The sequence below is a fragment of the Anoplophora glabripennis genome, unplaced genomic scaffold, assembly GCF_000390285.2.
Source record: "Anoplophora glabripennis isolate ALB-LARVAE unplaced genomic scaffold, Agla_2.0 scaffold1361, whole genome shotgun sequence".
Taxonomy (NCBI): Eukaryota; Metazoa; Arthropoda; class Insecta; order Coleoptera; family Cerambycidae; genus Anoplophora; species Anoplophora glabripennis.
The window spans coordinates 44,424-55,303 of NW_019419344.1; the positions used below are offsets into that span (position 1 = coordinate 44,424).

At 30.6% G+C, this 10,880-nt stretch overlaps 1 long non-coding RNA gene across 1 annotated transcript; it reads left to right on the forward strand.

Moving 5' to 3' along the window:
• Positions 1-3,249: 3,249 nt before the first annotated feature.
• Positions 3,250-10,629, forward strand: LOC108914305. The gene is made up of 3 exons (XR_001964673.1): positions 3,250-4,393; positions 5,479-5,655; positions 10,182-10,629. It is a non-coding gene; the product is annotated as an uncharacterized LOC108914305 (long non-coding RNA).
• The last annotated feature ends 251 nt before the right edge of the window (positions 10,630-10,880 follow it).

The window sequence follows — 10,880 nt, forward strand, 5'->3', positions numbered from 1 at the left end:
AACAAGGGTGCCAGACCTGAACTGATCCCCTCGTCCCTTCATAATGTATAAAGAAATTATTCAATTTGTAAAACCCTTAAAAGCGTACTTCATTGGTTCCCTTGACAGGCAATGATTTATTACTTTGCATCGAATATGATCCTACTATAGGATATTGATAGGATCTACTTGTCTTATTTAAATATCATGAGGATATCCTGAGGACTGAGATCCCCGATTAGGATATATATAGGACTAAATGAGGATATCCCAGGGACGTCATGTGCTGTGTGGGATTTGTCCGTTGAACTACTTTGACCGGTCCGACAACTCGCTGATCGCAGCCTTAATATCACGTAATAGACATGTTGAGAAATTGCGTGTGCTAAGCTTGCAAATTTCCCAAGTCACGTGACGTGCTACTATTTTCATCTCATTTTATATCTTGGCCTCTACCCTCTCTCTATCTACATATTCCATCTTCCATCCATAGTTTGCTGTCAAATCCATGGAGACTAGATAAGGAGCACGAACTCGTACGGGAAAATTGACAAAATCTGTCCAAGAAATGGCAGAAGTTGGGGTGGCGCTAGTGTTCCATATGTCCCAAATGAATGTAGCTTCATAAATACGAGTGAAGTAAGCAAATAACCAATTTTTGAGTTTAGTAGATATATTGGGGAGCGGCGAAGTATACTAACCTAAAAACTAGAAGTCAAGTCAATAATTATTACAATTTGTTTTTATAAATGGTAAATAAAAAGTTTCGAAAATAATTTAAATATGGCAATAGTATGTGAAGTGAATGGCTGTCAACAGATTTAAAATAAAACAGTACGTTTGTGATCTGCATTTTCAATGTAATGATGTCCAGCAGTTCTATATTACAACTTGACCGAAATAGGGTTAATATTATGGCAAAAGGTCGAATAATTCGGAAGTTTTTTTTCATATTTCATTCATTTTCATAAGTGAAAATATTGTATAATTGAATGATGCATTGTTTCTTTATATATTTTTCAGCAGCATCAACAGCAAGAGCATCCGCTACACCAGCAACAACAGGTGCAGCAGCTACAACAAGAGCAACAGTTACAACAACAACAACAACAACAACAACAGCAAGTAAATCAAGAGCAATTAAGTTACGATGAGATTATACTAGAAAGTGAGCATCCTGTCCTGTATAATCTAATAAAAGAAAAGTTCTGTTGACGTGTGATGAGGTCTCGACAAAGCAACTATGAATATGTTCACATAATATTGACAATAGCAACAAAGTATACTTTATTTATTTCTACATATTCTTGTAATTTATATTACGTGCATAAATAATTAAATTCGTATCTTTCATATAATTCTTGCTGGTGACATCGCTATTATCATTACTGAATTGAATAAATCATTTCCAATTAGTTGCTGTTTCTTTCCTGTTAGTAAAAAACTGATTGAAATTCAGATATCATATAAAATTTAAAGAGAGGATACGTGTAGTAATTGATGCTGATCGATCTGTATTGGTAATTGACTACTTTTACTAAATATTTAAACATGGAAATCAATTGCTTCATGAACAAAATGAAATTTTAAGAAGATAGACTGACACGTATTACTTATTTTTAAGTTGTTTTATTTGTAATATATATTTACTTTGTTACTTGTTTGTTATGAATAAATATTTATTTTATTTTAATTAGGCACAAATAATTTCGTTTTTTTGATTCAATTAATAAAACATTGAAATCTTTGGTAGATAAACATTTTATTTTTACAAAATATGTAACAAAAATATAGAACATTGCTAAAATATTTCTTTATAATACCTTATTAATTTTGGTCTATACTCTACCTTGAAATAAGTCATGGAACCATGTTACGTTCGAATTAAATCAACAATTTTACGAAAGTAGAATTAAATTTTACAGCAATTTTAAAATATATACCCAGAAAACTAATCGATTTTAAACAGTTATAAAATATTTAGATTACCTAGTTTTTGTGACCTTTATAATGGAGTACCTATATTTTGTTAAAATTTTGGTATCAATTGGTTATGTTGTTTTAAGCTTCTTGACATTTTGAGAAGAGAGCGATATGACTCTCGAAGCATTGAGAAGTCTAAACCGACAACATGGCAATCAGCTTAGAAATTGTCCAACCATAATTTATCGACTTTCCATAGTCAGTTTTCAGTTACACTATAATATAGTATATTATTGGTTATTCAAAAAAAATATGGATTGTGATATACTCTATCTTATATGAATTCCTTTCCCATCAATTATTCCTATAACCTGCTCTGGAAATTCATATTGGGCAAAATATTGTTCGATTACAACTGCCTCATTATCTCGGCCATTCTATAATTTATGGAGACAAGTTACTTAGCAAGTATGTAACTTTTCTGGTTGTTGTAGAGCTTAAGGCAATGCAAAATTTACCAGAATCATGGGTGAAATAATTAGAAATGGCAAATTTTTCTTCAATTCTGTTAGCTACTTCCCATATGCTAACACGGAAATGTTAAAAAAACTTGGCCACTATATTCAGGTACAGTAATTTCAAAGTAGTTCTTATTTTTTACTCTTTCTGTTTCTTAGAATAAATCTATTTCATCATCACTCAAGCTGGACAATGCGTCTAATAAGTCATCTGAATCACTGGACTCAAAATCGGACATCTGTAATATTTTAAAAAGTTTATTTAAAACACCGAGTTTTTTTATATTCTATTTTTTATTACCACAAGTAAAAATTCCATATTAATAATACAAGAATTACTATTTTTTTAAAGGCAACTTCCTGATATAAAATGTGACTTTTACTAACATTAAACTAAAATCTTTAACAAAGTAATTATCAAAAACATAAACCTTACTTATAGGTTAATATTAACAAGATCACGTCATAAATTCCTTGAAAACTAGTTTCTTTCTACGAACACCAAATTCTTCTCATAAAGCTCTAATATTTTTTATTATCTATTTAGTTTAATTACAGTCCGGAATGACATATTTTCATGATTTATATAATTCAAAGTAGCTTACATTATTTATTTTAAAATTTTTAACACATTACAAAAATGACATAATTGATTTATAATTCAAACTGCCGCTTTTTATCTTCCCTCTCTACATATGGGACATATGGAACACTAGCGCCCTCTTATTTTTGTAAGATTTTTGTTTACGTGGAGTTCGGGCTCCTTGTATAGTCTCCATGGTCAAATCTATGGCTCCGCTTCCGCATCATTTGTAGGTTAGGTATGTGATTTCGTCTATAAGAGTATGTACTTGTATTTTGTCTTATGATTTTTCAGTACTACTAGGTATATTCTATAATATATAAATTAAATATATGAAAAAGTAGGATGTGTTCTTTAAACTCTAATGTGAATGAATGTGAGCCGGCAGAAGAAGTAGTAATTTGTGATACAGAAGAGTATCAGACGGAACCATTAAGGTAAATTTATTACTTTTCTTTAAGTACCTACATAATCTCAAAAAAGCAAGATACAGATTTCTTTCATAATAATATTTCCAACACCGCATGGACATGATTTAAGTGATTACAAAATGCTGGGATTTAGATAAGATGGATGGTACTAATGTATCCATACAAGATGTTCTATATTGTTCGAATATTGAAAAATAAAATAAATTTCTAAAAATTAAAACACTAAATTGATAGATCTATCTTTAAAGATCTGCTTGGAAATTATGTCTGAAGTTTTTAAGAGATAAATACTAAATGTATTTAAGTATACATAAATCAAATAAAAACTTATTTTATTCACCCATGTTTAATTATTGGTATTTTCACTTTCATAATTAATTACATAAGTAGGTATTACTCAAATAGTAGAAAGAGACCAGGGTAAGGTGGGAGGTGACAAATAATTGTTTTAATACTCAAATATTACGGAAGTATTACTTGGATACACCTCAGTATTACTCAAATATTACTGAAGCTTGGACACTCCTGCAGTTTTCTCCTCGGTATTTTCAAAATGAAGTACACGATGAATACAGGCTTATGCTCATATGCCAATGCAGAGCCTTTATAAATGTTTACAAGCCATGTGACCGCCGATCTTAGGCAACTCAACATTGTATGACTGGTACTAGGAGAACGAACAATCCCCAAATCTTGAAATCACCACTATTAATGATTCGTTTACAATGAATAGTAACCATAGACTACCTAGACTGAACTATAGAGTGATTAAGGTGAAGGCAGTTGTTGGCCTGATGGTGGCCTGGCACAAGCGCAGCAGGCAATCGTGTCTAGTGTACACTTTGCTTTGATTCCAATAATTAGTTACTTTACCATGGACAAATGTATTGTAGAACATTATATAAATAGAATAGAATAGAACAAGTTGATGAAGAGAGTCGAAAAATTTTCTTCTTTAGGTAAGTAAAATAATATATAAAACGAAAATTTTAGCCATTATACAGGGTGTTTCACATAAAAACCGACACAGGGACATGTAGGGGAACCCAAAATATGGTGACTTAACGCAACTTACCTTTATACTAAACTGCACCCCAGTGAAGTTATAGGCCTTGAAAGTGGGGTTTCAAATTTTGAAAAAAATCAATATCCCAGTTATACTTGAACTTAGAGTCAAGTTTGATGTTTAAATTCATAGCCAACTTTTTTAATTTTCTATGATTTTAAATAACAGCTACAATACATATTATTATTATTCATGTTTTTGGTGAAAACAACAAAATTTTTTTAAAACTAACAAGAGTAAATAAAGTTTTAGAATTAAATTCCTCATACAATAAAGTCATATTTTTTTAAGTCCGCCAACGGGTTAAAAATTTCTGTCACATTTTAATGGTGCATCATCCTTTATCAACCCATGCTTCAGTTGAACTCTACTTACTGTCGATTAATATTCTTAGTACACTCGCACCATGTACCAAATTTGGTTTTTCTAAGTTCAAGTATAACTGAAATAATCATTTTTTTCAAAATTTGAAACTTCACTTTCAAGGCGTATAACTTCTTCGTGGTGCAGCTTAGTATAAAGGTAAGTTGCATTAGATCACCATATTTTGGGTTCCCCTGCATGCCCCCTGCTCTGTGTCGGTTCTTATGCGAAACGCCCTGTATACGTGATTTCAGGATATTCCAGAGTTGGCTTCATAATTTTGTTCTCCCACATATTGTAATGATAAATGTTATATTATTATAAATTATTAATAAAATAATAAATTACTGTAAAATATTTTTAGTAAATATACTTTAAAGTCTCAAATTTGTTTGAAATTTTAATAATCCCCGTAATTTTGAGGGAGCTGAAAATTAATCTATTATTTTCTGCAATCGAAAAAATCGTAGAAAACTAATTTCAAGTTCATGTTCAGCAATTTGGAAAAGGTGGGTAGGCAAAATTTGAATAGAAAGATCAGATCGTTCTATGGTAAAATAAATTACCAACTTACTATATTTGCTTCGATTTTTCCTAATATTTTAATTTTTGCAGATACCCAAAGGATAAAACGAAGATGGGTGAAAGCTATAAAAAACAGGATTGGATACCATCAAATTTATAAAGTACTTATGTTCTAATCATTTGAAGAAAAATTTTTTATTTTTAATAAAAATGGAGTCCGCAAATTAGCAAGAAAACACAGTTCCCACATTAAATCTACCAGAAATAGTATGTAATTATACTTTATATATGCACAGTCTGATCAAGTTTGACCTGGATCATTTCTATAACATTTGCCTGGATTGTGCAATTTAAATGATTTTTTTTTTTGCATGTACGAATCTCCCAAATATACATAGTGAACATGCTCACCACATAATTTTGTTAGATTATCTTCACTAATAAGTTTTCTACAACTATTTCATAAAAATTAATCTGCATCCATTAATGTAATAACATACAGGATGTATCATTTTTTTGAGTAAATTCAAATTCAACGTCACAATATTGGCCACACGTTTTTGAATTCCATTTCTTTTAAATTATCTATGCCAAATTTCATTAATAAATAAAGTTAAATGTCGGAGTTATTCTGTTTTCAAGAATCATTTGTATCCCCCAATGTTTTTCGAAAATTGATAATAACTTGAAAACTGTTACATTTTGGGCTATAGTACCTTGTATGAAACTAGTCTAGAATTTGCCGTAGAATTAAAAAATGCATAAATATACAGTGTGTTCCATTTGAAATAACAGAGTTGATAGCGACTTCTGGTATAATCGTAAGTGCGTTTTAATCTATGAAACTTCAGGGGCATATGGTACAAACAGTAATAATGGTACTTTATCATATAAACTTATTTCGAAATCTCAGCCGTTTTTGAGATACAAGGTGTTAGAAGTTAAAAAAAAATTCATTTACTGTAAATATCTTCAGAAATAAAAGAGGTATTTGAACTAAATTTGGTGTACGTTATATTGGGTCAAGATTCCATAAAATACTGCAATATCAAGACTTTTGCACAACCAGTGGCGGAGATATGGGAAACTCATTTGACTATTTTATAAAAAAATAGTATGGTCCTATGCAAAATAATTGACTATATTTTCTGAAAAAACATGCTAATAAGTACAAAAAATACCTGTCTCTGTTTTACGGCAAATCTTTTGAAATTACCCAGATACTGTGCGCTAATGGATTTTTTAAATTGCTGTTAGAAATATTTCTTCTAGTTTCAACTAATTTAAATAAAAAATAAAGTAGCATCCTTCGAGTCAATAATATTATTATTTGATTATTACAAGAACTTCAAAAGAATCATTAATTTCCATGTTTTTTATTTTTGAAACATCTTTTACTGCCAGTAAATTTTTTTGTGTGAATACACTGTTTCAATAAATAAAATTTAAATAAAAAATAAATGTAGGAAACAACTTACAAAAGAAGACACACGAAAATTTAACTAAAAGATTAATAACAAAATTACATAGTAATTCAATGCCAAAAATTAAATTAACAACAGATTAAGTAACTAATAAATGATTGTTACTGCTACTAACAGTATTGGGTACATTTCATAATAGGCGTTCAATATGGGCAGAATTTGCCTCAATACATGCTCTGTTAAAATATTTAATTCTAAGCGCTGGAGCTGAACCCTGTCTTTTAATTCGTCACATGCAGTTCTTATACGACATATTAATTGTTCCTCTGAATTTATTTGGACTTCATACACATAATTTTTAATGCTCGATATGGAGAAGTCCAGGGAGTAAGATCTGGTGCTCTCGCTGGCCATGAAATAGGTTTGCCAATCCATCTATTAGGGTAGTTGACATTTAATCAGTTTTCAACTACCCTACTAGAATGAGCAGGAGCTTCATCTAATTGCAACCACATATTCCTCCCAAAGGTTTACCATCAAGTAAAAATCTTGCTCAGAAAATTTAAGAAAACTTAATAATTTACCAATGGGAATATAATAATGTAATAATAAGTTGACTTTTACTTGGAAATTAATGATTCTCTTGAAGCTCTGGTATAATTAAATAATAATATTATTGATTTGATGATAATATTATTGATTGAATTTATTTTTTATCTAAATTAAAAATCCAATTTGCCATAAAACAGACATAGATATCGACAAAATATAAGAGACATTTTTTGTTCCCATTGGCATGCTTTTTTATAAAATATATTAATTATTATTTTGTACAGGACCGTACTATTTTTTTTTTAAATAGTCGAATGAGGTTCCCATATCTCCACCACTGGTTGCGCAAAAGCCTTGATATTGCAGTATTTTATGGAAACTTGACACAATATAACGTACACCAAATTTAGTTCAAATACTACTACTACTACTATTACTTCAGAAGATATTTACAATAAATTATAATTTTTTTTTAGTAATACCCTGTATCTCAAAAATAGTTGAGATTTTGAAATAAGTTTATATGACAAAGTGCCATTATTTTTCCTTGTACTATCTGCTCCCGAAGTCTCATAGATTAAAACTGAGACACGGTGGTCCGAATTTTATGCAGGAAACTTCGAGGGCAGATAGATATCTTTAAAATAGTAAGTGTTTGCCTTATAACATAGGTCTGGAATGACCTCGTTTTGGAGATACAGGGTGTTGAAGTTGTAAAAAAAATTGATTTTTTGTTTATATCTCCGGAATCTGTTAACCGATCTCAATAAAATTTGGTACAGATAATGTATGATTGGTCCTTGCATTCCCTAAAATATGAGCTCTAAAGGTTCAACCAGTGATGTACAACTGGACAGGGGTCACCCCCTTTTTTATAAAAAAATCTACGCCACTGCATTTTTTATAAGTTATTGTAACGGATTTATACTCTAATGCACAAAATACCTAAAAAAGGTATCTTGAATTTTTTCCCTAAAATTCGCCGCCTCAAGTTATTCATACCCTTTTTGGCAGACACTTTTAACCATAATATTACAAGAATATTTATGTTTATACCTAAAAATAAGTGTAATTTGTAAGCACAGCAACAAAATTCTTTATACTCATTTTCACTCATGAAATTTGGAAAATCATGATTGGCGCAACGAAAGGCACAGGATTGAAATTTTAAGAGCCTTTGACAACTATCTTCGGTATAGTACACAAAGAGCATCTTGACAACTTGGGGTGAGTAAATAAAAAATTTTAAATGTTCTACATAAGGAAGATAGAAATCTGTACCATTTACAACTTGTGCAAAATTTACTTCTGGGAGATGCATAGACGCCTGAATTTTTGTTAGTTATTGTTAAACAGGTATACACAACATAATCCAAAATTCTTATGAAAAATACTTTGGACCGAGGCGAGTAGTCAATTTTCACAATCTGCATATTTGGCCACAAGAAAATCCTCATGAAATTTTAACAAGATCTTTTCAACATGAATTTTCTGTGAATGTGTGACTCGGAATACCTGTAAATCACAATAAAGTTTGTGGACCTTTCTTCTTGCACCACTCCGTTTAAATTCCCAGTCATATCAAAACTTTCTAGACAACCATCTCTTTAGATAGATAGATAGATAGATAGATAGATAGATAGATAGATAGATAGATAGATAGATAGATAGATAGATAGATAGATAGATAGATAGATAGAGAGATAGAGAGACAGACAGACAGACAGACAGACAGACAGAGGATATTCCATAAATATACGACAAAATAACTGGATACAAATGGAAGAGACTCCTGCTCATTCTGGGAGAATAATTCAACAATGGCTTAATGAAAATTATATGAGGTGATGAATAGGTAGAGGACCAAATGCCATGTTAACTATAATGATGCAGATAGTCCAGAGCCTTGGCCTAGCTAGGTCGCCAGATCTAAATTCCCTAGACTTCTATGTTTGGGATTATCTGAAAAGTAAAATTTACTCCAATTGATACCAGACCACAACTACTGAAGCGGATAGAAGACGGGTGTAATGAATTAAAAGAAAATCACCACATGATGTTAGTTTCAATTAATTCCATTAATATAAGATGTCAGATATTTATCAATGTGTGTGGTTCGCATTTTGAACAATTATTGTAAATACGTAACGTTAATTTTGTTTCTCGTTTAGTTGTTTACTCGATGTACATTTATTATTTTGATTTAAATTGTTCTTATTTATAAAGGATAGTGTAAAAATAGTGGATTAGGAAAACTAAAATGCATCAGGAACTCTACCTTACAGGTAGTGTGGAAATGAGTGTAAAGAATTTTGTTGATATTCTTACAAATTGCACTCACTTTTAAGCATAAACATAAATATTCTGGTAATATTATGGTTAGAAGTGTCTGCCACAAGGGGATTGTATTGCTATGAATAACATGAGAACGGCGTCTCTTAGGGAAAAAAATTCAAGATACCTTTTTTACGTATTTTATGCATTAGAATATAAATCCGTTACAATAAATGCAGTGGCAGATTTTTTTTATAAAAAAAGGGGTGACACCTGTCCAGTTGTACACCACTGGTTGAACCTTTGGAGCTCTTATTTTATTGAATGCATACCATCTGTAACATATTTTATTGAGATTGGTTAATGGATTCCGGAAATAAAAACAAAAAAATTATTTTTTTTTTACAATTTCAACACCCTATATCTCCAAAATGAGGCCGTTCCAGACCTACGTTTATAAAGCAAACACATACTATTTTAAAAAGATCTATCTGCCCTCGAAGTTTCGTACACATTTATTTTACAAATATATTTGTTTTACAGTTGTTCAATTGAAGGCACTCAAACAATTGATATAAATTCAAGTGAAGTTGAAGTATCAACAGATTTTGAAGTTTTTTGTGAACATGAACCGTCGCAATCTTTGGATTCTTTTAAGCCACCTATCAGCCCACCTACTACATCGCAGTCATGATATTCTGATCTAAGTCCTACATCTTCGATGTCAGCTTTGAGTATCTTGGACAATGAAAAATACAAAGAGGATAATATAAACATTTCTAGTGATGATACCCCAAGAAAGAAGAAACTAAAGTATGAAGTTGGGCTTCCCAAAAAACAAAAAAAAAATGATAACCTGCCTTTAGCAAAATAAACGTAAAAAGAAAATTGATAATTTACAAAACAGAATTTCTGGATTCCAAACTTGAAATATGAATATTTGTCATAAGTAAATAAAAAATTACACCAATCGTTAGCCGGTGGAACAGAATATTGCGTTTTAATGTAATCTTGATGAATTGTTTTAATAATTTTTAATATTAGGTACCGAAATTTAATTGCCATGAAGGAAATAAAATAACAGTTTCAAACAGAATTACTGGTCACATGGCTTGTTATCATTTATGAAGGCTCTGTAAAAGAATGACAATTCTTTCCTTCACTCTTGTTTCATCTTAATTGTTGGCAGTCTGGTGATTATGTTCCAATAATTGCTTCTTTTGAGGCACCTTTAAAACTTAC